We start from the raw sequence: 27,487 nt of genomic DNA, 5'->3' as shown, positions 1-27,487 counted from the left end.
GTCCTATCTCCTGATTATTTGATATAAAAGAAACCTGATCAAGTTGAAAGATGATAATTTTTAAAATATGAAATTATGTTGAATGATAAAAGGATGTAGCTATGTAGTTGATGTTTTTCTAATTTATTAATTAGATTTTAATTTTGTTCTAAACTTTTTAATGGCATCTAAGAGATTTTTTTTAAAGGAAATCCAGACATATGATCAGATGACTATAGTTAGCTTTGTAAATGAGAAAGAATTTAACACATCATTCATCACCACATTTATAAATATTTATATTTACTATTTATAATAATTTAATTCTGAATTCTTTTATTATTATTTTAAGTAGTTGTGATGATCTTTGAAAAGATCCTTTTCTTATTTGCATACGAGAAGACGTTTAACCGATGAAGTCTACATCAAGCTGGGAGTACAGGAAATTTCTCAGTTCTAGCAAGAAGGATTAAAAGAGAACTTATGAGTGCAGGGATGCACAATTCCAGCAAAAACCAAGGAAAGGGAAATTTCTTCTTAAAAGAGATCTGGCTACACCTACACACAAACCTATGTTCATCACAGGCAGGCGTAAGAGTTTAGGAGGAATTGTAGCAAGAATAAAGGGAAAAACAATTTATAGCACATAACAAGAATATTAATATTAGCTATTTTGGCTTTGAAATTCATTTTCTGTATGATGTTAGTTTTGGGGCTAGAAACATTCATCGGGGAATTTGATGATTGATGTGGTCTGTAAGTTTCAGAAATGATTTATTTACACCTTGTTCAATTTTCTGTGGTGAATTGCAAATTCAGTACCTCAGTATTTAAAATGGCAAGCAGACATGGACTGTGAACAAAGTGTGTATCTGCACTGACATTTGTACTTTCTGCTTTTGTTTAATTTTAATTATCCTGATTTTTTTAAACAATGGTCACTAAGGATTAGTTTTTACAATCTTCTTACTATGCATTAGTTTTTACATAGGTGAGCTCGTCTTCTCTTCTTCTGGTTCATAAATGATTCTAAAGTGACGTGTAGAGGGAAGTTTATAGCATTTATTTGTAGAGAAGACAGACACAAAACACATAAGATTTTAATTGAGGAAGCTAAAACAGAACAGCAAAATCAATGAAAATTTAGAAGGTAGAAAATTAATTTAAGAGCAGTAAAAGTTAAAATAAAAAGCAAAACAAAAAATTGATAAAGGTGACCAACAACACTAAAGGCTGGATTTTTTTTTAACCTCAAATTTTTTATTATTGTTTATTTTTTGTGTGTGTGAGAGGAAGATTGGCCCTGAGCTAAGATATGTGTCAACCTTCCTCTATTTTGTATCTGGGATGCCACCACAGCATGGCTTGATGAGTGGTGTGTAGGTCTGTGCCCAGGATCCAAATCCTCAAAACCCAGGCCACCAACGCAGAGTGCATGAACTTAACCACTATGCCACCAGGCCAGGCCATAGAGGCTGACTTTGAGAAAACTAATAAAAATATAAAAACCTCTCTCAGAACGGATCAAAAGTGTATATTATTAGAAAAGTAGACATATTACTGATAAGCAATGTACAGATGAAAATAAGAAAATGCTATATATATTTAACATAAACAGATTTGTTAAAAATAAAATTTTATGTAAAAAATCCTAGGAGAAGGAGAAAATGTGAATATATAAGTAATTGTTAAGGAAAATGAACAATTACTCAGTTTCTGGTTGAGTAATTTCCTAGGTACAGACCACACTGAGAAGCAGATAATCATATTTCGCATACTTTGTTCCAGGTAGAGAAACAGAAGGAAAATAATGTCAACTATCTTTATGAGGCAAAATTTTGATGACACCAGAGCCAGTAGAAAATCCTCCAGAAAAAAACAAAGCAAAGATTAAAATAGCAATTATCAACTAATCTCATTTATGCAGATTTACTCAGAAATTATGTGTATAGACTCAAATAAAACATTTACAAAAAAAAAACCCGGCACCCAATTAAATGGGATTTGTCCATAAAAACAAAATCTATAAGAGGATTGTTTGCCATTAAAATCTCTTAATAAAATCACTTACTTCAACAGATTAGTACAATAAAATCATATAATCATCTCCAGAGTTACAGAAAAATCATTTATATATTTAAATGTTTATTCTTATAAAATACTATCAACTCAGGAAAGAAAGAAACTCCCTCTGTATGATCAAATGTAGCAGCAAACAACCTCCAAGAGATGGGTTTAATTTTGAAGCTTTAAAGCATTCCAGTGAAAATCCAGAACCAGATGTCTGCCTGTTACAGTCAGCACTATTCATTAGCACACTAAAGTCTTAGTTGAGCTAGTAAAGCTAGAAAAATAAGGAGGTATGAAAATAGATATTAAAGAAAAAATATCATTATTTGCAGCTTATATGATTCTATATGAGGAAATTAGAAATTAGCAAAATATTGGAAGTAACAGAAGAGCTCATAAGTTATCTAGTTATAAATTTAACATAGAAATAAAACTGAAAAGATTTCAAAGGAATAGGTTTTTTTTTCAAATGATATAATTTCTACATAGAAAACTAATAGAATAAAAAGTGAACCATCAAACTACCATGGAAATTCACCAAGTTATCTAGCCACAAACTAAATATGAAAATAATCAATGCTTTTTTATATGAGCAACAAAGAAATAAAAGAAAATAAGATACCATTTATAATGGCAACAGAATCTATAAAATAGCTAAATACAGCTGAAGAAAGGATATACAAGAACTGTACAGAGAAGTTCTAAATACTATTAAAGATCAAGAAAGTATTTCTGATGAACTGGAATTGTGTGGAAAGAGTTGTTACAAAAAAATTAAAAAATATTCTATAATTTCCATAAATTCCTAATTGAAATTCCAGCTGGATTTCGGAGGTACCTTGTAAACTAACTTTTTACATTATGTGGAAGAATAAATGACTACAAATATCTGAATAATTTTTGAAAGACACAAGCAAAGGTTTATTCACAATAGAATAAGTCTTAAACGCAAAAAGTAATACAAAGTTTGCAGCATATGATACTTCAGAATATCTTTATGACCTATTAGTGGGGAATTATTTCTTAAACTAAATTCTCAAATTTGAAACTCTATAGCCTTGGGGAGAAATGGCCTATGGTTAGACTTTACCCCCAGCTTCCATGCTCCCATACACAGTTCCAGTTACATGTGGGCCCCTGAGTGTTCTGGTGCCCCTTGCTTCTGGCCCTGACCCCTAAGGACTTGGCCCTTCCTAGGTGCTTGTAACTAAGTCTGTTCCTGCAGGGACCGGAGTCCTGGGTTCTCTATTCCTTAGAGGACAAGAGTGGGTATGTTCAAGTAGGTGGGCAGCATAGACTGTTCCACTGTCTTGCATATCGTTTCTTCTGAACCACAAACTGTATAAAATGAAAAAAAAAAGAATAATAAAATTAAATTAAACTAAGAGTAAAATTTGTTGAATTGTGCTTTATAAAATTAAGGCTTTCTCTTCAATAAAGTATGCACTGAACAAAATTAATGGGTGAAAAATTGAGAGAAGTATTTGAAATTCTAAAAATAAAATATATATGTATTGTGTACATACACACCAAGTAATATGGAAGGCCTTTAAAAGTGTGCTGAATGAAATGCATTAATAAATGAAGCATACACATAATATATTTTGTTGAAATTAAAGTTGTATCTAACTCATGGTAATTAGAGAAATGAAAATTAAGAGATCTCATTTTAAATCACCAACTTGGCAACATCAGAAAGCTGCAGAAGCCCAGTGTTTGCAGGGAAGTGGGATAGGTGGCAATCTCCATGCATTGTTGGTGATGAAGTAATTCTGGAGTTTGCGGCAGTATCTTGTTTACCTTGCAATCTGACTTCCGAATATTCATAATAGGAAATGTTTACCCAGTTCCAGAGGGAACATATATAAAAGTGTTTATGACAGTGTTTTCATGGTAGTGAGGTGTGGGAAGCATGCTAGATGTCCATCCCTATGGCAAGCTATAAGTAAACACAATAGATGCCCACTATGGGATTCTGTGCGGCAGATAGAAATAACAGACTAGACACAGAGTAATATGGAAGGTCTTAAAAGAGTGCTGAATTAAATACTTTAACATATAAAGCATATAGTATAATAATACCTTTTATGGAAATTAAAATTGTACACATCAAACAACATCACATTGTATAAGAATACATACAAACAGAAGAATAACACAGTAATATTTTAGAATGTGGTGAAGAGAAAGAAATAGGGATAAATAAATAAATCCAACAGTTTACAGATGAGGTCTGCTCAGACCAAATGATATCCATGAGATTTTAAATGGAGAATGAGTAGTCGGCAACCTGCATTTATGATTCCAAAGTCAAAACACAAAACAACAAAGCAAGATCGAAAAGTGTATAATGATACTCTATGGAATAGAGATTGTATTGGGATAATGGGTTGCACCAAGGTTGTACCTTCTCTGGGAAAAACCATAAAACTATTTAATATTGTATAAAATACTTATACTTCTAAGCACAGAATCAAAATATCTACAACACGAAAACCTTCTAGTTGAAGTCTCAGGACTTTTGTAATTATCAGAAGGTACAGATTGAGATAAATATCTACATTTTGTTGCTGGGTGGCCATAGAGATTAAAACAAAGTTTCAGCATTCTAGTTATTATTAAAAGTTTAGAAGTTCCTCAGATCATCAAGGAGCTTACAAAGCCACGCTTATATTCGCAATAACTTGTTAGCTCTAAAAATAACTGAAAATTACTTACAAAAATATGTACATAAAATTTAAAATATATCTGGGCTGGCCCCATGGTCTAGTGGTTAAGTCCAGCACACTCTGCCTCAGCGCCCTGAGTTTGCAGGCATGGATCCTGGGTGTGGACCTACACCACTCATCAAGTCACACTGTGGCCATGACCCACATAAGAAATAGAGGAAGATTGGTACAGATGTTAGCTCAGAGCTAATCTTCCTCCAGCAAGAAAAGTGGTAGGGGTGGTTAAGTTCGTGCTCTCTCCCTTGGCTGCCTGGGTGTTACAGGCTCTTCACATCAGCCCTGATATCAGTTCCCCCACATTGAACCCAGTGTATATGGGGTTAAAACTAAAACCCACCACCCCCTTTTCTGCTTCTCTAGCACCATTCATATGTAAATACCTGTTTCTTTAAACTTAAACTCCTTGAGCTTTACAACTAAATGGGAGTTACAAATTGTAAAAAGCCCAGGTGGCCTGGAGTTGGAGGCACACTAAAGTTTAGCTAATTGTGTGTCCTTGACTTTGCCAGGAAAGCCGCTGTCTCAAGAATATCAAGGAACGGAGGCTTCCCAGACCTCAACTCCTCACTCCTGGGGCTCGAACCCACCTCAAACAGGAAGACGAGACAAGAGACAATGGCGAAGGACACCCACCTGCCATCCTCCTATCTCACCCTCTCCCTGCGTTGCTGCAAGCAGCCTCTCAAGGCCAAACGCAGGCTGGTGGGAAAACACCAGCCTGCACAGCTACATGCACTCCCTCCCCTACCCAAAATCCCCAAATAAAAATCCCTACCCATTCCTCATCGGGGAGCTAGCAATTTTTGAGGCATGAGCCCTTGCTTTGCTCCCTGTGCCTGGCATAGTAAAAACCTTTCCTCCTCCACACACAACTCTGTTCTTGTTATTTGGATTGGCATCGGGTTCAGAGACCGAACTTTCGGTTACATGGGGTCTGTGGGTTCAGATCCCAGGTGCGGACTTGGCACCGCTCATCAAGCCATACTATGGCAGCATTCCACATAAAATATAGGAAGATTAGCACGGATGTTAGCTCAGGGGTGATTTTCCTTACCAAAAAAATTAAATAAATAAAAATATCAATAATAATATAGGAATAGAACCAAAGAGAGTATATGGCTGGAAAATTTGATGAAGCCAAGAATGAAGTAAATTTTAAAAAGTGTCAAAATATCCTATACATTGGTTATATATGGGTTGCAAATTATTAGAGGACTCTGAGATGATTAAGACAAGATGCATTACATATTCACAGTGTCTAGAAGACATAGACAAATAAAATGTTCAGGAAAGGTATATCCACTCCTGGTCCTGAGGCCACAAAGAAAATTGGCCCATCATTTCTCATAAAGAGGAAACTATTTGGTTCAGTGAACAATAGTGTCAGGAAAGTTCATTCAATAAGTTTTATGATTTGCATAGGCCTTTTTTTAATTAATTATTTTTAATTTTTTAAAAAATATTTATTGAGGTCTTATTGGCTTATAACATTGTGTAAATTTCAGATGTACATTATTATGTTTCAGTTTCTGTATAGACCACTATGTTCACCAATAATCTTGTTTTATCTGTCACCGTACATATGTGCTCCTTTGCCCCTTCACTCTTTCCCCAGGTTTGTTTACATCTCTTAAGGTGATTATATCTGCCTAACACAAAAAATGAGGAAAATAACTCTTCACAATGCAACATGATCTCATTAGTGTGCAGCTCTCTGATGTTCTGGAAAACTCAAGGGGAGATTTTACATTACCTATAGGAATGAACAGACTCTGTTTCCCATAAATATTGTATATGTTGATCTAAAATAATTATTTTTGAGCAGCAGCAACTTTCAGCTTATGTATTCTAACATACTCCTTATGTGCAACAATTTTATATTATCTGGTAAATGCAGAGCAGTAACTTTAGTCATCTGTTGAGCTGTGGTTGGAACTGGCAATTGGAAATTTCATGTGGCTTTTGGAGATCTACTCAAGAACTCTTGCCTGAATCTCAGATGTGCTCCCGGGAGGATAATACCCAAAGAGAGTACCAAGATTCTTCTCACGATACCATTTTGGTTCTGTTCTTTGACAGTCACTTGTTAGCCTAACTACAACTCTTTCCATCCCCAGTGCATAACCAATTCTACCTCAGAGAGAATGTCAGATGTGACTTTAGACATGAAAATATTCTAAAACAAGTATGAGCCTTAATTCGTGTGTAAAGAGTCCTGAGAAAAGCACATATGGTTTTTGAGCTTTGAATAATTTTATTTCTATGTTACCTATTCGAATGAAACTGGCCCCCAACTACACATTGACATACCTAAATGGATAGATGAATTGCCAAATGTGATTTACAACTGGTTGTCTCCCAGAATCTACTTTCTACTTCCTCTAGAAAAAATCAACGCCCTGATTATTAGTTGGGTAGAATAAAAGCTGTATCTCTTAGTTACTCTTTTAGCTGGTTGTGGCTAAGTGACTGCAGTTGACCAACGGAGTGTTCAAGTTCTGCAAAGTAGATCTGAAGCAGTGGGAGGTGGGTGTGTTCAGCTTCCTCCTTTCTCCTCATCACTGGATAAAAGGTGGGTTTGATGAAAAGATCTCTGGCAGCCATCTCAGAGTATGGGATGACCTTCGGAATGAGGACCAAGCATGGTGAAGACCACAACGAAACAAATAAAGTAAAACAAAAAAATCCAGAAAAAAATCCACACAAAAGACGAAACTGGGAACCAAGTCCCTGAGCAATAGAATGCCAGAACAACCCTGAATTGCCTACTTCCAGTCTCTTCACAAGACAGAGACTATATATATAACCACAGAGAATATAACCACATCTTGTTAAAGATATTGTTTGTTTGAATTTTCTGACACCTGCAGCTAAACTTGGTCCTAACGAATCCAGGATGTTGGCTTACTATCAACTAAAGGTTGACAGCTTTGGTTCATGAAATGCTTCCCGGTAGCTCTTTATTATTCTCATTGTAATGACCTATATGGATTATTTATTGTTTGCTAAGGCTAAATCAAGTTTTTGACAATGACATCTATGTTATTTTTCTAAGTTCATTTTTGTCTTGTCATTGTGTTATCATTATAATTTGTTTGTAGACGTATAGTTTTTAAGGCAAGGGAGAAAAATGCAGCCAGTTTTTCCAAAATTTATGTGAAACATTAGAATCAGAGTGAACTTCTGGACAAATGGTACGGTGAAATATTTTATAACTCATGTCACGGAGATAAATCCAAAGGAGAAAATGTAACTTCATCTATATTGAATTGAGGGAAAAGTTGTAACTTAAAACAAAAACCGAGGAAGTTATAACCAAAGTTGGTGTAAATTTTTGCATACATTTTAACTAATTTTGATAAGATGAAAGATTGATGTCTGTAGTTTAGGAGAATTTAATTCAGGAGACAATTAACAAAGGGACTACTGAGGCCTTTGTTAGAAGACAACCATGGAGAAAAAACTATTGTGGAAATAGAAGATAAATTAATGCGTGAGAATGTTTTGGTAGGGCCAAAGCAAACAGCCTTTAGTAATGAGCTTTAGAAATTAGGACATGATCACATGAGTTTTGACCTTGTTGTTGTGTATTGCCCTATATGGTTCAACGTAACTAGCTTTCATATGATGCGCAGTGGCCTCTTTACCTTTGTGCCCTGGGCAGGTAGTTGCAGGATTTTGCACCTAGCATCCATTTGAGGTTTTTACTGTGGCAGATTGCTGCTGCTTAGGATGGCTTTGTCTAAGTCAAGTGGCTGTTTTTATATAGATGAGTGTCTTGGGTCCATTTCTGAGGAAACAGACTCAGATAAACATCTGCATATAGAACATTTATTAGGAAATGCTCTCAAAAGCAACACCTATAAAGGAGAGAGGAAAGCAGAACTGAGCAGAAGGAGAGGTTGAGCTGTGATGCAGTTGCCCAGAGAATTTAATCAAGCTCCTAGAGAATTCTGGAGCTAAGATGACCCATCAGAGATTTCCTAGAACAGGTAACGGGGCTGTACCTTTTTATTCCCACATTTGATGTGTGCTCTCTCCAGAGAAGGGACATTCCCTTGGACAAAGCAACTCTCTTCAACAGAAGGCAATTCCTGGAGGGGGACCTATCTGTGAGCAGTCAGCAGCCAATACTTCCCTATGCTGAGCGGATGAGCATATTTGTCCTGAAGAGAGTATACTGGTGACTGGCCACAGTATCTGCCAGAGCAAGAATGTGTTGCTATGGAAGTAGAGATTTACTTGCTGGGCCTTAAATAAATGCATAGGCCTCACAAGCAAAGTCAGTAATGAAACTCAGGCCACAAGGCCCAAGCAAATCTTAGGCAATGTGCTTGAGATTCTACAAGCACTAACCTTCAACTAACTAGTCTGCCTCAGCAGGAATGGCTGAGGCAAAGATTCTATTAAAGGAATCAGAGAGCTCTTAGATATGGATTATTTTAAAACATTAGGCACAAAAACAGTTAGTGTCAGTTTTTGCCTTGGCTTTCAGCCTAGCTAGGTATGTAGTTTGGATGAGATGCCCCAAATTTGGTTTCTCTCCTATATTGTTTTGAACTGGCTTCATGGTCAAGAAGGAGACCTGTGAACAAACTAAACTTGAATTCACACAGCTTGTACACAGGCTCAAGGATCATCTCCCACTATATAGTCTCCAGTTGTCTATACCAACTCTTCTATTGCCTAGATACCTGAGACACAAATTGTGACTTCACTAATGGAATGATAGTAAGTTTTATTAATAAACAATTTAAAAAGAAACAGGAGAGCTTCTGCTTCTAGAAATGGTAGATTACCTAATTTGGAGCAACTCTCTTGTCAAGGACAACTAGGAATAGCAAGAAAAATATAAAATAAAATCTGCCTCAAGGCACTGAAGAATCTTCAAAGAAGAGATAAATTGCCAGGTAATTTTCTGGGAGAAGACAGAAACTCACAGAGATGAGCCCAGTATTTGGGGCTACTATTCTCACAGGAGTACCTGCTAATTCCTTGAGAGGCACCTAAAGTGACTAAGAAGCTAAGCAAAGCTTTCAGCAGACTCATAAATCTTCCAGGATATCATTGGAGCCTGAATTTTGGGTTGTGACCTTATTTTTGGCTGCATTGTAGGAGTAAGTGTGAAGCAGAAGGAGAACAATCTTTGCAGAGACTGTAACTAAGTTCCAAATTATCTTAATCTGTGAAATTAATGTGATATTTTTGTATTGCTAATGCCCCTAAATGATTCTGGAGGAATAACATTGATCAACACTCAAAAACAAAAACAAAGATAAAGACAAAACAAAACATAACACCACTCAAAGACATTAAGAGACAAGGTAAAGTGAAAAAAAAAAAATTAAAAAAGGACAACAGAGAGCAGACACAGGCTTACCAGTGTCCTAGATAATGGAGTTATCAGATACAGACTTTAAAATAAGCAGACTTTAACATGCTCAAGGAGAGAAAAATAAGATTAAGAATTTTAGCAGAGAAGTGGAAGATATAAAGAAAAAAAGGAAACTAATGGAGAAATAAAATGATAGCAGTTAAAAAAATTGGATGGATGTGGTAGCGGATAAAACCCCACTGAATACAGAACATGTGAGCTGGAAGCTACATTAGAAGAATATATCCAGAATAAATTTTGGAGGGACAAAAATTTGGGAAATATAGAAATGACAAAGCATGTAATTGAGGGAATACCATGAAAAGATCAAATATATGTGTAGCTTGAGTCACAAAATGACAGATGAGAGAATGGAGCAGATAATGGTTGAGATGAAATTATGGCTGAGACTTTCCAAAAGAAAAAGTGCAGTTCAACTATTCAATTGTACTACGGCAAAATGAGCAAAAAGTAATTCAGACCAAGTACATCATAGTAAAACTACTGAAAACCAAAAACAATGAGAATATCTTAAAAATAGTCAGAGATGAGAAACTAATTTCACAGAGAGGAGCAATATTTACGTGAACATCTGACTTCCAGAAAAACACAATGGGAGGCAGAAATTAACATAATGTTGTTTTCAGCATGCTAACACAGTAAAAGTGAAGATGTAGAATTCTTTACTCAAGGAAAATATCCATCACAACTGAAGATAAATATTTCTTTTTACACAAGAAAAAACTGGAATAATTTGTCACCATACAAGGAAATGCTGAAAGGTATTCATTAGGGAGAAGGTAAACTATGACAAACGGATAGAAAAACTAATTAAGATGTTAGGAATCAAGATAGAGATTATGCTACGGAATGAGAGATGGAGTAATTTTGGGTGTGGCACAGGGAGACTTCTGAGGCGCTAGCGGTATTCCACTTCTTGATGTGAATTACATAACACAGGTGTATTGTCTTTGTGATAATTCAACAAACTTTATAATTATGATTGTGTACATTTTTGAATACCTATTATACTTCAGTGGAAAGTTTAAGTAAAGATGGGAGGTTTTGAAACATTTATTTTACACAAATTGTTTAAATTGGTGAAAAACTAACTGGATTCTGGTTGCTTTTTAAAAAAAACTCATATGTATTATTATTTAATTTTAGGAATGAAAAAAATCATCTGATGAATGAAAATGAGTAAAAGATCAGCAGAGTTATCACGTTACCAGAAAAGGAAAACTCCTTACCAATACTTGTATACATAATAAGTAGTCAATTATGAAATATGATTAATTTACATAATGAATGCTGTGGGACTATGACTATACAAAAATATTGACATGCTGTGAATGAACATATAGTATGGGTGACTCAGTTTTTCGCAAGACAAAGTCAAGCATTCAGAGCACCATCCAAAAAAAATGTATTACTATTCTCTTAATTTGGTAAGTATTATAGAAAATTATGGAAGAACATATATCCAGAAAACTAACATTAATAACAAATAATATACCATATTATTCAGGGAATAAAATACAAAAGCAAGCAATTAATATTATGGTAGATGCACGAATCAAATAATTTTAAATAAGGTAAGATATGCTAAATACTTTTCTCTAAGATTTGATAATAAAACTTCAGATATAAGTCAGGTAAAAAAAAACATGTTGAAGAATTTTCCCAGTACGTGAAATGACTGGAAAAGAATTATACAAATCATTCATAGGCAATTTACAAAAGCTGAATACAGACAAAAATTATTTGAAGAGACAGATATGTGACAGTGCCAGCATACATGGAAAATATAATCTACAACATTTGAAAATCCTTGAAAAAACTACATGGCATTTTATATTCTTTGATCTGTGCCCATTCTTTTTAAAATTTTGGTAGTAAAAGTCTATCTTTAAAGAGTTTTAAAAAGTCATACAGCAATAATAGTGTTACTTTTCAGTCCACCAAAACTTTGGAGAGTATTGCAAATATAAGTAAATATAAAATGAAAATTATTGCTGTGGTTTTTAAAAATTTCTTTATCGAGGTAACATTGATTTATAACATTGTATACATTTCAGGTGTACTTCATTCTATTTCAATTTCTGTGTACACTACATAGTGTTCACCACCCAAAATCTAATTGCTATCTGTCACCATGTATATGCCATTTTACCCCTTTTGTCCTCCCTGCTTCCCCTCTGGAACCACCATTCTATTCTTGCATCTTTTTGTTTGTCTGTTATTATTGTTTTTTAAGTCTTCTCCATGAGTGAAGTTGTATGGTATTTGGCTTTCTCCGTGTGACTTATTTCACTTACCATAATGCCCTCAAGATCGATCCATGTTGTTGCAAATGGCAAGATTTCATCTTTTTTTTTTTATGGGTGAGTAGCATTCCATTTATGTATATATATACACCACATCTTCTCTATCCGTTCATCTGTTGATGGGCACTTAGATTGTTTCCAAGTCTGGATATTGTGAATAATGCTACAATGAACATAACGGTGTGTATATCTTTTTGAATGACTGATTTTATGTTCTTCGGATAAATACCCGGTAGGGGGATAGTTGCATCATATGATATTTCTAGTTTTAACTTTTTGAGACATCGTTGTACCAGTTTGCATTCCAATCAACAGTGTATGAAGGTTTCCTTTTCTCCACTTCCTCTCCAACGCTTGTAATTTCTTGTCTTGTTAATTACAGCCATTCTGATGGGTGTGAGGTGATATCTCATTGTGATTTTGATTTATGTTTCCCTAATAATGAGAGAGACTGAATATCTTTTCATGTCCTTGTTGGCCACCTGTATTTCTTCTTTGGAAAAATGTCTATTCAGATCCTCTGTCAATTTTCTAATCTTGTTGTTTGTTTTTTTGTTGTTGAGTTCTTCATATATTTTGGATATTAATCTTTTATCGGATGTGTGATTTGCAAATATCTTCTCCCAATTGGTGGGTTGTCTTTTCACTTTGTTGATCATTTCCTTCATTGTGTAGAAGCTTTTAAGTTTGATGTATAGTTCTATTTGTTTATCTTTGCTTTTGTTTCCCTTGCTTGAGAACGCATATTGAAAAAGATGCTGCTAAGACCAATGTCAAAGAGTGTACTACCTATGTTTTCTTCTGGGAATTTTATGGTTTCAGGTCTTACATTCAAGTCTTTAATCTATTTCGAGCTAATTTTTGTGTATGGTGTAAGATAGTGGTCTAGTTTCATTTTCTCGCACGTGGCTGTCCAGTTTTCCCATTTATTGAAGAGATTTTCTTTTCTCCATGCATGGTGACAGATAAAAACTGGACTGTTGGTGGTGAACATGATGCAGGCTATATAAGAACTGAAATATAATCATATAAACCTGAAATTTATACAACGTTACAAGCCAATTTGACCTCAATAAAATAATTTTTTTAAAAAACAAATTATCAGTATTAAGCATAAAAGATGTTACCAGAGATCCTATTATTAAAGGGGTAAAGTGGAAGTAGTAAGAAAAACTTTACGCTAATACATTCAAAATTGTAGATTAGAAACGAAAAGTTTCTTAAGAAACCCAGTTTACTTACTTGAGATAAGAAGCAAGACATCTGAATAGTTCTGTTAATAAAAATTAATACAATATTAATTAATCTATTAATATAATAAATGTTAAATATTAAAAACAAAATATAGTATGATAAAATAAATAATAATGAATATTAAATTAATTTGTTATTAAAAATCCTCCCACAAAGAAAACTCCTGGCACGGAAGGCTAGTTGAATTCAATCAGCATTTAAAGAAGAACTACCAATCTTACATAAAATCTGTCAGAAAACAGAGAAGGCAAAACTTCCCAATTTACTTTATAAGGTCCATGTATTCCTAACACTGAAAACTTACAAAGAAATTACAAGACAAGAAAATTATACACCAATATTTCTTATAAACTTAGACACAAAAATCCTTGACAAAATGGAATAAAATCTAGCAGTATATAAAAATATTACTATATCATGACCATGTGAGGTTTATCTCAGATAAGGAAGATTGGCCTAATATTTGAAAATCAAACATAATACACCACATTAACAGAACATAGGAGAATAATCACATTATTATCTCCATAGATACAAATAAAACATTTGAAACATTCAAGACTTCAAGACAAAAACTCCCAGTTAACTAGGAATAAAAGGGAACGTTCTAAATTTGATAAAGGGCATCAACAAAAACTTAACAGTTAACATCATACTAAATGTTGACATTATATCCTTTTCTTCTAAGATTAAGAGCAAGGCAAGGATGCCTGTGCTCACCGTTTATATTCAGCATTGTACTAGAGGTCCCAATGTAATTTATTAAGAATTAATAAGGCAAAAAAGAAAGAAATTAAAGCCAAAAATATTGTAAAACAAGAAGCCTAGCTATCTTTATTTGTAGGAGACATGATAGTCCAGAGAACGACCACACACTCCAACAGAGAACATTTACTCTTGTTCTAGCCTTGTTTCTCAGTCCAGAGCCTGCATAATTAGTATATAGTTTGCAAAGTCTGTGGAAAAAACAAATTAGCAGCAATATAATAAACTAGTCTGGGAAAAAGGAAAAGTCATAGAACATCTTATTAAAACTGCATCAATGAGCTAAACTTTTTTTGCTTTATCTAAATTTTAAAATAAATATGAATAGCAGCAAAACCAACAGGAAATAAAATTTATAGTGCATAAAACTGCATACAGTACAATTCATTCTGGGTAAATTGCATTTTGGTAGAAAATGGCTACAAAAGAAAATTCACAAAAACCAAACTTTTACAGGTAAGATTCAACATTTGATTTTCCAGTTAGTTTTTGCCATGTATAATTTTTTCATAAGAAAAATAATTGCTCCTAAGGAATGTACTTTCAATAAGATATAAATAAAACTTGCAAAAATAGAAATTATTTAATGTATATTTAGAATAATGGAATTAAATCGGCTTAATGGCATTTAATTAGTATACTTTCTCATAGATCCCTTAACTTGGAGATTTAAGTAGAGCGATTCCAAAAATTTGGAGAAGTTAGGATTTTTAGATTATAAATGCAATATAGAGATCTCATTTAAGGTTGACTGCAAGTATGGAAAAACATAGAGGGGAAGTAGCTCAGAGTCAGGTAAAATCGTCCCCTTACAGCAAAGTCTTACTACAAAGCTCCCCGCATCAATAGAGTTTACTTACAAGCTACCAAATTGAGTTTGTCTGCTCTTCCCAAAATGGTGCGTTAAGATAAGGGTCCCAACAGATGAACGCTTGTTCCTGAAGGTGACTGTTTACATCAGGCACTGGATTTCTCATCCATAATGGAGTGAAGTTGAGCAACAGAAGTTTCAAAGGAAGAGCTGTAACCTCATGCTTGTGAATGTCTATGTATCACCACTAGGTGTCACTGGGACTTTGTTACCGAACAAATTGTGGGACATGGAAGTCTTCCTATGAAAAAAATAAATGATTGATTTTGTTGTATATATTATAGTTTTTGTTTGATTGCTCATAAAAATGTGATGGTATCACACAGCTCTGTGTCCTTCCATACATCTTCTCAGCCACTTTTTCCACCCAGCCATTGCTAAGGCAACATGACAGAGCATAACTTCTGCTGCACTGTGTATCTTTTGCATTTTTGTACAAAGGCTTTTCTCCTGATGTAGTTGGGACACCTGTGAGAAGCTGCTTATCACTGTGGATGCTCAAAACTGCAGGAGTAGAGAATTAACACGTGGCAATCTTTGACTATGATGGGCCAGGGATCATGGATATCTGATTCATCAGAGGGTTCCAAAGGGATTAGATCCTGATTTTCCATAGTGGTGACCACGTTGATAGCATGTTATTGTATTGGCTTTCTCTCTGTTCCTATTTTGCTCTTCCTAATACCTGGTATCATATCCCAAAATGAATCCTTACCTATAAAGCTTCCCAAATCAATAAAGTTTACTTTGACTTTCTTTTCTTTCGTGTTGTAGATTCTACTTTCTAGAAAAAGCCTAAGCATAAGCCATTATCCTGAGAAAGAGTGTTTTCAGCACCCAGAAATCTCGCTTCCACTTCCCAGTCAACATCTTTTAAAAGACAACAACAATTCTGATCTCTAACACCATAGGTAAGTTTTGGTTCTGTTTTTGAACCTCACATTACTAGAATCATGTAGTAATTCCTACTTTGTATCTGTATTCTTTCACTCCACAGTATTTCTGTGAGATGTATCCATGTTGGGGTACGTAGCAGCAATTCATTATTTTTCATTGCTGTGGAGTTTTCCACTGTGTAAATACAGCACAATTTACCCCTTCCACTGTGGATGCACATTTGAATTGTTCCTAGATTTTAGCTATTTTGAACAATACTGCTTTGAACATTTTTGTACATGGCTTTTTGTGAACATAAACAGTCATTTCTCTTGGGAACATAACATGGAAATGGAATTTCTGGGTCACAGGCTATACATGTTTTTTACATTTAATAGATCCTGGCAAACTGGTTTTCAAAGATGTTTTACCAATCTACCTTCCATCTTCTCCACATCCTCACTCATATTTGGTGTTATTAATCCTTTTAGTTTTAGCTATTCTGGTTGGGGTGTAGTGTATCGAACCATTATTTTAGTTCATATTTCCCTGTGACTAATGGTACTTCACATATTTTCATATGCCTATTAGCCATTTAGATACACTCTTTGTGAAGTACTAGTTTGAATTTTCATCTATTTGTGTGTGTGTGTGGCAAGGAAGGAAGTCAGTCTTTTTCTTATTGACTTGAAGTTTTTTTTTATAATTTCTGGATACTAATCCTTTGGCGGATATGTGTATTGTGAATATTTTCTCCCAGTCTTTGGTTTAATTTTCAATCTCTTAAATTGGATGAAAAGGTTTTTTTTTAATGGCATACAATTTATCAATATTTTTCTTAATGGCTACTGTGATCTACTCCTATAAATTATTTACTCCTACTCCAAGGTCATGAGATATTCCCCTTAATTTGTGGTTCTCAAACTTGAGTCGGCATCAGAATCATCTGGAAGTGTTTTAAAGCACAGATTGTTGGGACACCTCCAGAGAGTATAATTCTTTATGTCAGGGAAGATGTCCAAGAATTTGCATTTCTTATAACTTCTAGATGATTCTGATTCTGCTGGTCTGGGAATCACCTTTGAAAACAAGTGTACCATTTTGACTTTGAGAAACTTAACTATTTTACTTTTTACATTTATAAATACAGTATACTTGGGCTTGATTTTCATGTGTGGTGTGAAATAGGAGTAATATTTTATTTTTTTCAATGTTAGTCAATTGACTAATACCACTGATAGGCAGTACCAATTATTTTGTAATTTAAGTGTCTATCTATGGATCTATTTCTAGACTTCTTATTCTGGTCTTTTCTTCTATAAGTCTATGCTTGTGCCAATGCAATATAATAAAGCAATGTTAATTACTTTAAATTTATAATAAATCTTGATAACAACCAGAGTAACTCTTCCTACTTTCTTCTTCTTCAAGTTCATCTTATGAAATAAGAGGAAAAGTAAAATGTTTCTCTTTGGGCTTAAAAAAGAAAAATTTGAGGGGCTGACCAGGTGGTGTAGTGCTTAAGTTCGCACATTCCGCTTCTCCTTATTTAAGTTGTAGGTCTTGATTTTCACTTGAGCTATTTCAAGGCTTAAGACTAGGTGTCTTAAGGGGGTACCAGTACATTTCCTAAGCAAGAGGAACCTAGGGGGAATTTGCAAGGTAAGAGAAACCTAGGAGGAATTTCCTAGGCCAGGTGAACCCAGGGTGAACTTGGATGTGAATGAGGCAGGCTGATCTTTTAAATTTAGCTTTAAATTGGAATGAATTGTGTCAAAAAAGTCTGAACAAATTATTCATCCAGAGCTCTGAGCCCCCAGCGTAGTTCTAGACTGCTGCTACAGAAATTGAGATATGCAAGAGAGTGCTGATGACATTTTTAGGGAGTGACACTCACAAGCATCACACTTCTGATCCACTGCATTGCCCTTAGATATTGTTCAGACTTTATAGTAAAACAAAACAGATTCTTACCGAACTTATGTAAATAACTATATTTCCACAAAACTAGGAATATTCACCCACTAAGAGTTTCCAAATTCTGGAGGGATCAGGTAGGGAGAAAATGATAAATGTTTCAATTCTGCTTACAAAAGTATAATTTTATGAAATTTCTATAAGTCATAATTAGCTGAAGAGAAAAAAGAAAAAGGTTTCCTTAAATCTGGAAAAATAATATGTTAAAACAAATCAGCAATATTTCAAGCAAAAAGTCATACATGTTATAATCATCCCCATTGGTTCACTCAGGCCCATGTAGTAAACTCTTGATCTTGATCGCTTGTTCACAGTTTCATAAAATCATCCATTTCTTGGTTAGAGTTCTGTAATTTCTTACTCAGTTCAGTTTTATGATCTGAAAGTTTGTCAGAAACCTTTATTCTAGAATAAGCACCCAAACCCTTTCCATGAATCTCTCTGAATATGAAACATTTGCAAAAGCATCCAAGTAAAACAGTAACTATCTGTAAATGACAAAAGACTCAAAAATTGCAATCAACAAAAAGCTTGGCTATTTTTGTGACATGCAACACTTGAATTATGACTGATACCAAGGACAGATCAGTAGTTTAGGAATGTTATATATATATATATATATATGTATATTTAAAATATTTATATTAATAACATTTATCCACACAACATCATAGGTCCCTATGAAACAATGATTAGTTATCCCTTTAACCATGGTAACAAAGATTTTCAGGCAAATCCAGAAAGCTAAATAGTGGTAAGAAAAACCTTAGTGCCTGCGATTAAAGACCTGTTAAAAACCTACAGGAAATTTATTTTTAGAAAGCATATAATCCCTACCTTTCTGGCAGACTACTGAAAGTAAAAAACTTTTGTAATCTCTTTATCGAGAGCAGACTGAAAGTTAAAGAGAATTATCCTTTTAAGGCGGCGGGGGTTGAGGGGGTGGGGGTGGGGCTAAAAGCCCAAATTCTACTTTTGCACCAGATTACTTTTGATCTTACAACTCATTCACTTAATTAAATTCACATCAATCTTAGCCAATTTGACCATGTACGACACTCTTTTCTCAAATGTTTTTCCCATAAACCTTCTATAACCTTTTAAACAAACAAAAATATCTTTATTTCTTATATGTTCTTTACTGAAAATACACATCTTACTTTTCTTGAAAAATGTTTTGCTCATTAAATTTTACTACCTTTAATCGTGTATATTAATTAAAATTCTTAACCCTTACAGACTTTAATTTTTAGTGAAAACTAAGAAGTAAGCAATTATAAACTGTCTTTTACATGAGTATTCTGTGGCTTGGCAAATTTATAAATACTCTTCACAATTTCTAGAAACATGTTACTTTATAATACAATCTTTTAATAAAATACAAGACATGTTTGCTAATAGATGCAAACATCTTTTAGTTTCTCTGTAAGAAGCAGCCTGAAGTAGATAAGCCTGTATTTAACAATTAATGTATAATGTTTTATCTTATTTAGAAATTATCTAGATATTTACTAATTTTTATCATTTAACTTAATTTAACAAAACTCTAAGGTTTCAAGTCACCAAAATGTTTTGAAGTTACTTTATGTACATATACCATAATATATAATTATTATTAAAAATTTCACATAAAAACTTTTATCTTACTTACATCTGTTTAGTTTACTTGTTTCCAATAATTATGTTTAGACTCCCTACAAAAAATTTATGAGACATTACACAAAATCAGTTATCATTTTAGGCTGTTATTTTGCTGACAAATTTGTAACAGAGATAATATGAGCTTATTTGACTAGTAAATCCAGGCTGCATGTTTGCATTATATCCAATGCTGATAACTTGGAGGATATGTCGAATTTAATCAAACCAACAACCTTAAACAAGCTTTCATTTACCAAAGATTACTTCATAGACATTTGGGTTAGTTTATGTAACATTTAAAAATAATTTATGTAAGTGCTTACTTTAAGCCAATTAAACAGTGCTCTTAATTTTGGCAATATCATCCAGAGGTGGATAAATATCTCACATTTATAACATATATATAGACACACATATACAGACATTTAGATAGACACAAACAGAGATCTTTAGAATTTCAGTGATGCCTCATGCACAGAACTCAAAAGAATGCTGGATCCAAATTGCTACCTGTTCAGATGGCTGAAGACTTTTTTTATGCCAAAGATTATTTTCTTTTTGCATAGGGATCCTTTTTACAGCTGTTTTTGAAGTCATTTTGCTCATTTTTAACTGAGATCTCCCTTACCATGCTTAATTAACATTGCCTGAAGCGTCAATTTATATGTTCTCACAATATCATACAAAGGAAATGTTTTCCAGTGAGACACAATACTTGTCCCCACAATATAATTTAAAATAGAATCAGGCAAAAGAGATGTAATCATTTTATATAAAGCCCATCATTTCTTGCCAGTACTGTTGGAAGAAGATTGGTGAAAATACAAAAACAAAACAAAATCCCTGAACAAATTACCTCCTTCCACCATCACCTTGAAACCTCCTGCCGAGGTGTCTTAGCCATGAGGGTTGGGCTCCCCAGCTATGACCTGGGGTGATCATGCATCCTTGATCCCTCACCCAATCACCTCTCATAGACTGGTAATGGTTCTTGGGAGAGAAGCTCCCTTAAGGGACTGGCCTAAATCGTTTCCAGGGAGTCTCCATCAGTTCTTTCGTAGGGAGAGGCCCCTTGTCTATCTCAGTCCTTTCCTGGGAAAAGGTCTCTCCTTTTCCTTAGTTCTCCATGCATGCACACTGATGTTAAACTGAGGGTAGACCAGTTTTGATGCTAAGCTGAAGACAGACTTTATTTTGGCTCACAGGAGATGCCCCTTGACTCCAATGAAGTGGTAGAAGATAAAAATCTAAGTGCATGAACATAACCACTATGCTACCAGGCTAGCCTCTCTATGCAATTTTAATTGTCCTAATTTGGCAATGGTTTTTTCCAAAAAGAATTTGCTTTTTCTCATCATTGTAGAGGTTTAGACTCAGAGTGTGTGTTCAAGACTTAAATTTCCAGTTCTGTGTTTCAAGGACTAGTATGCTTTTAACAAAGTTCCAATGGAATTTAGTCTCAGGGTAATCATGTCCTGCTATACTCCTACATCTCTAGGATGGCTGTCTGACATTCTTGATTCCCTACTCATCTATTTCTCCCTCTCCTGGCATTAGCAGTCTACTTCTTTGGCTTCAACTCTATTTCCCTAAGGCTAAGTTCCTAGTGACCCAATTGCTATCTCCCACACTCTTTCTCTGCAGTAGCTCTAGGCATAACTCTTGTTGGTTTACTATTTGTTGCACATTTTGTTTGTTTGCTTTTGAAGAAATGGAATTAGAGGTTTCTTAAATTTTGTGAGTCATAACTCTAAAGAATATGTTCCATCTCTGTTCTATTTGTAAAATAGGAGCTCCTAGGCTCATGATAGAAAAATAGAATCCTAGATGCTATGCTGAGTTTTAACATAACTGTATTTCTTTCTTCTTTCTTTACCTTTTACCCAGCAGTAGATAATTATAAAGAGAACCAGGTAAATTATAAACAAAATGAATAAAGAATGATTTTCTTTGCAATTTGACTACAATTAAACACCAATAAACAATTTTCTGGCTGAGATATAAAAGGACATTCGAGATCTTTGTTCTCATGGTAATACCAAAAAAAAAAAAATAGATGTTATAAAACTTGTACTTATCTATGAAACTATTAAGGAGAGGTAGATGCAAGAAAATCCAAGATGGACTGACTTTTCAAAGAAGAGAGACCTTTATACATGACTATAAGCAGTGGCAGTTATTGGAGACAACAGTGGAGGAGAAAGCCTGCCAAGCCTGAGATAGATGAGAGATTGGCAATGGTGGGTACAGACTGGAGAGATTGGAGTCTAGAAGACTCTCAAATGAAGCAACAATTTACTTGAACTGACAATGCTCCCTGGTTCCCTACTCCTTTTTGCTGAGAAAGAGGTAGAGATACTGGGGCTAGTCTGGAGAGTACATGAGACTATACTCTAGTACATGAGAATATACTGTAGTCTCATGTATTCTCATGGAGCCTGGAATCAAAGGGCTCTTCTATGACTTATTTGAAAGATGAAACTGAGGTCTACCTCTCACCAGGCTTCAGGATTAAGTATTGATAAGATAAAAGAAATTAGACTTGGACAGAAAGAGCTGTGGCACTTGGAGGAAGGTTAAATAGAGATGAGGTCAATTTAAATAAATGAAGCCTAGGCCAAGATTAACATCATATCTGGTGAAATCTGAATAACCACCTTCTGTCTTTTGCAGTCTTGAACAGGAAAGAGATTGCACACTCTTGGAAATAAAAACAAAGCAAAAGAGTTGTATAATTAAATCTCCACTGTTATCTACATATTAAATCCATAGATCATAAATCGTTGTGAGATATGTGAGGAAAATGTGACAGAAAATGCAAATTAAAGGAATAGACTCATAGATAACCCAGATATTAGAACTAGCAGAAAAGGAGGTTAAAACTAGTATTATAAATATATGTGGCCTGTGGCATTGCCTTGGGTTAGCTCTGTCCCTCAAGCAAAGATCGCTGCTCCTCTCTAAGTTGCTGACTCTATATGATTTTCTCTTTCCAGCTTCCAGTAATGACTCCCTTTACTTGGCCTTTAAGGCCTAAATGAGGTGATAGCTCTGTTGCTACTAGCTCCAGGTTACTTCATTTGAGGTTCCCCTACACTTTGTAAATAATCCTTTTATAAATAAAACCTCTTTCCATTTTCCAGAAATATATATATTCTGAAATTTATAAGTAAAAATAAAAAATGGGTGAACATATGGGCAATCTCATAGAATATATGAAAACAAAACATACAAAAGTCATAAAACGTGTTCTGAAAACAAAAACATACTGGATGAACTCAACAGAATAAACATTGCAGAATAAAAAGTTAGTGAAAAAAAGAGGAGGATTGGTGGTCGATATTAGCTTAGGGCTAATCTTCCTCAAAAAAACCCAAAAAACAAAAAACTATCCTTCAGAAATTAAGATAAAATAAAGATATTTTTCTGATAAATAATACCTGTGAGGATTTGTTGCCTGTAGGCCTATTAAGAAATGTTACAGTAAGTCCTTCAGGAGAAAGAGAAATGATACAAGTTGTAAACTCAGGAATACAAGAAGGACAAAAGAGATCTAGGAACAGTAAAAAAGATGAATATTTCATAATGAAAACATGCCCAGTTCATAAAGAATGCATAAAAATCCTAACTATCAATGCATCAAAGAAAAGAATTTCAAAATTCATTGTGGAAAGATCTTTAGAATCAAAGGGAGAAATAAACAAGTTACAATCGCGATTAGAGATTTTAACACAACTTTTCTTAGCAACTGATGACATAAGTGAATAAAACATGAATAACGATGTAGAAAACTTGAACAACACTATAACATGAGCTAATATACATCTATAGAACATTGCACCTTACAAATCCTGAATATATGTTTTTTTCCAGCACACATGAAACATGTATTGTGGTAGACCATATGCTAGGCCATAAAGAGGTCTCAATAAATATCATAGGATTGTAATCACTCAGTATATTCTCTGACCACAGTGGAATTGAATTTGGAATCAATACCAAGAAGACTTAGAAAATATCCAAATATTTGAAAATTAAGTAGCATATTTCTAAATAATTCATGAATTAATGAAAGAGTCAAAAGAGAGATTAGAAAATATTTTGAACCAAATGATAATGAAAACAAAGCATATCAAAATATATTAAGTACTTCAAAAGTGATATAAAGCTAAGAGAAACCCCAGAGTTCAAATGCTTATATTAAACAATGATGGGGTTCAGGGCAGGCCGCCCCAAGATGAGCCACTCTGGTATGTGGACTATTTCAAGCTGAAGACAATAAAGGCTCAGACTCAGCAAGAACATTCAACCTTTTCCCCTCTAACTGCCTAAAAGAAATTTAAAATAAAGGTCTGTCCCCAGGAGGGGCCATCACCATAGATAATTTTGGGTTCCGGTAGACTGGGAGGATCTTTGCTAAGCCCACTCTTCTTAAAGTTCTATTTACCAGAGATTTGCTTTTCCATTTCCATGTGGGTTGCCTTCCTCCCCTTTGAAGACCCAAACCACTACCCCAAATGTCCTCCCTGTCTGTAGCTGGAGGTACTGAAACAAGTTGCCTTGGCCAGCTGGCTGAGTCACCCAGGTTACCTGAACCTCTCCCATGTATACATGTTACAAAGCTTTGTTTAATTTTCTCCTGTTATTCTGTCTCATGTGAATTTAATTTATTGTCCAGTCAGGACGATCCAGAGTGGGTAGAGGAAACGTCTTCCTCCCCTATAATAGCAACAGTTTTGATAATTTAAAATCAGTGATCTAAGCTTCCACCTTAAGAAGCAACACGAAAAGAACAAAGCAAACCCAGTATAAGTAGAGAATCATAATAAAAATAGAGAAATAAAACAGGAAACAGAGAAAATAAAAAAAGCCAAATGTTTGTTTTTGAAAAGATTAATAAAATTGATGGATCCTTAGCCAGAATGATCAACGAAAAACAGAAAAAAACAAATTATCAGTATTAAGAATACAGAAGGGACATTACCACAGATTCTATTATTAAAGGGATGAGATGAGACTATTATGAAAAACTTTGTGCTAATACATTCAGAAATGTAGATTAAAAGCAACAAGTTCCTTAAGAAACACAGTTTACTGTAACTGAGATAAGAAGAGAATATATGAATAATTCTGTATCAATAATAGATTGTTATTAATATAATAAATGTTAACTATTAAAAATAAATATTAACAAATAATTAAAGATTTGTTATTAAAACCCCTCCCAGAAGGAAAACTCCTGGCTCAGAAGAATTGTTGAATTCAATCAGCATTTGAGGAAAGAGAAATACCAATCTTACTTAAAATCTTTCAGAAAACAGGAGAAGGCAAAGATTCTCAATGTGCTTTAAGAGGGCAGCCTATCCCTAACTCTAAAAACTTACAAAGAAATTACAAGACAAGAAAATTATGCACCAGCATTTCTTAAGCACTTAGACACAAAAATCCTTAACTAAAATGAATAAAATCTAGCAGTGTGTAAAAAGCCTATTAAATGATGACCATATGGGGTTTTTCCAGATAAAGAAGATTGGCTTAATATTTGAAAATCAAATATATTATAATTGACCGTGTTAGCAGAATACAGGAGAAAAATCATATTATTATCTCAAGAGATACAGATAAAACATTTGAAACATTCAATGCCTCTTCGTGACTAAAACTCCCAGTAAACTAGGAATAAGAGCGAATTTTCCCAATTTGATAAAGGGCATCAACAAAATCTTACAGCTAACATCATACTAACTGGTGACATTACAGGCTTATTATTTTTAAGATTGGGAGCAAGCTAAGGCTGTCTGTGGTCGCTATTTGTATTCAGCATTGTACTAGATGTCCCAATTTTATTAATTAAGAATTATGACAAAAGAAAGACATTAGAGCCATATAAATTGTAAGACAAGCAGCCTCCCTCTCTTTATTTGTGGGTGATGTGATACTTTCTGAGACCATTTACCGAAGTGCTAATGCTCTTTTCTCAGTCCAGGACCTGCATAGTTAGTATACAGTTTGCAAAATTGTGGGAGAACCAATTTAGCAATATAATAAATAATCTGAGAAAAAGGAAAATCATACAACATCTCATTAAATTGCATCAATGAGCTAAACTATTTTTGCTTTATTTAAATTTTTAAATAAATATGAATAGCAGCAAAACCAACACAAAATAAGATTTAAAGTGAATAAAGCCATATATAGTAACATTTAGAGCTGTACAAATCAATCTGGGAAAATTGCAGTTTGGTAGAAATAATGGCTACAAAAGAAAATCTATGAAAGCAAAACTTTACAGGTGTAATCCAACATTTGATTTGCCAATCAGTTTTTACCATGTACAATTTTTTCATACAAAAATTGATACCAATGAATATAATTTTAATTAAATCTAAATAAAATTGAGGAAATATAAATTATTCATTGTTTTAGAATAGTGGAATTAAATTAGATTGATGGAATTTACTTGGTACACTTTCTCAGATATTTTAACTTGAAGATTTAAGTAGAGTGACTTCCAAAAGTTGAGGAAATTAGGATTTTTTTTATTATGAATGCAATATAGAGATCTCATTTAAGGCTGAATATAACTATAGAAAACATATCGGGGAAGCAGCCCAGAGTCACAAAATCCTCCACTTACAGCAAAGTCTTACTACAAAGCTCCCCACATCAATAGAGTTTACTTACAAGCTACCAAATGGAGTTGGCCTGCTCTTCTTAAAATGCTGGATTAAGATAAAGGTCCCAACAGATGAACAGCTGTTACTGCAGGTGACTGTCCACATCAGGCACTGGGTTTTTCATTCAGAATGGAGTGAAACTAAGCAACGTAAAATTTTCAGAGCTGTAACTTGATGCTTGTGAGTGTCTATATTTCACCACTAGGTGTCACTGGAAGTTAAACAGTTTCTGAACAGATTGTGGCGTATTGAAACTTTCCCATGATTGATTCTGTTTATATAGTATATGTTTTTGCTTGTTTGCTCATAAAAACCTGACAGTATCAGAGACCACTTGTGTCCTGCCTCACATCTTCTCAGCCCACCTTTCCCCCAGCCATTGTGAATGTTTTCAACCAGTTTTTTTTTTTACTTTCTTAAACACTTTCTTAAAGTTGTATTTTGATGAAAAGATTTTTTTTTCCTTTTTCTCCCCAAAGCCCCCCGGTACCTAATTGCACTGCTTATCATTTGCATTTTTGCACAAAGGCTTCCCTCATGATGTGGTTGAGACACCTGTGAGAAGCTGCTTATCACTTGTGGATGCTCAAAACTGCAAGAGTGGGGGAATTAACACCCAACGTGGCGATTATTGACTATGAGGGGCTGGGGATCATGGATATCTGATCCCTCAGTGGACAATACTGAGGCAGGATCTGCATGATTCATCAGAGGGTTCCACTGGGATCAGATCCTGCTTTTGCATAGTGCTGACCACTCTGACAATGCACCACTGTGTTGGCTTTCTCTCCTTTCCTGTTTTGCGCTTCCTAGAGTCCCACTCCTAATGCCTCGTGTCATGTCCCCAAATGAAGTCTTACCTATAAATAGTTTACTCTGAATTTCTCTTCTTTCCTGTTTTAGAGTCTGCTTTCTAGAAGAAATTTAAGCATAATCTACTATCCTGA

The 27,487-nt window shown here is 34.3% G+C and overlaps 1 long non-coding RNA gene across 1 annotated transcript; it reads right to left on the bottom strand.

Moving 5' to 3' along the window:
• Window positions 1-1,897: 1,897 nt before the first annotated feature.
• LOC106783202 (uncharacterized) lies at window positions 1,898-26,682 on the bottom strand. The gene is made up of 4 exons (XR_001380843.3): window positions 26,548-26,682; window positions 15,359-15,610; window positions 13,722-13,752; window positions 1,898-3,387 (listed from the first exon to the last, which is right to left on the bottom strand). It is a non-coding gene; the product is annotated as an uncharacterized lncRNA (long non-coding RNA).
• Window positions 26,683-27,487: the final 805 nt, after the last annotated feature.

This window comes from Equus caballus, chromosome 5 (genome assembly GCF_041296265.1).
Source record: "Equus caballus isolate H_3958 breed thoroughbred chromosome 5, TB-T2T, whole genome shotgun sequence".
Taxonomy (NCBI): domain Eukaryota; kingdom Metazoa; phylum Chordata; class Mammalia; order Perissodactyla; family Equidae; genus Equus; species Equus caballus.
The sequence above is the reverse complement of the archived record's forward strand: the minus strand, read 5'-3'. Positions and strand labels throughout refer to the sequence as shown.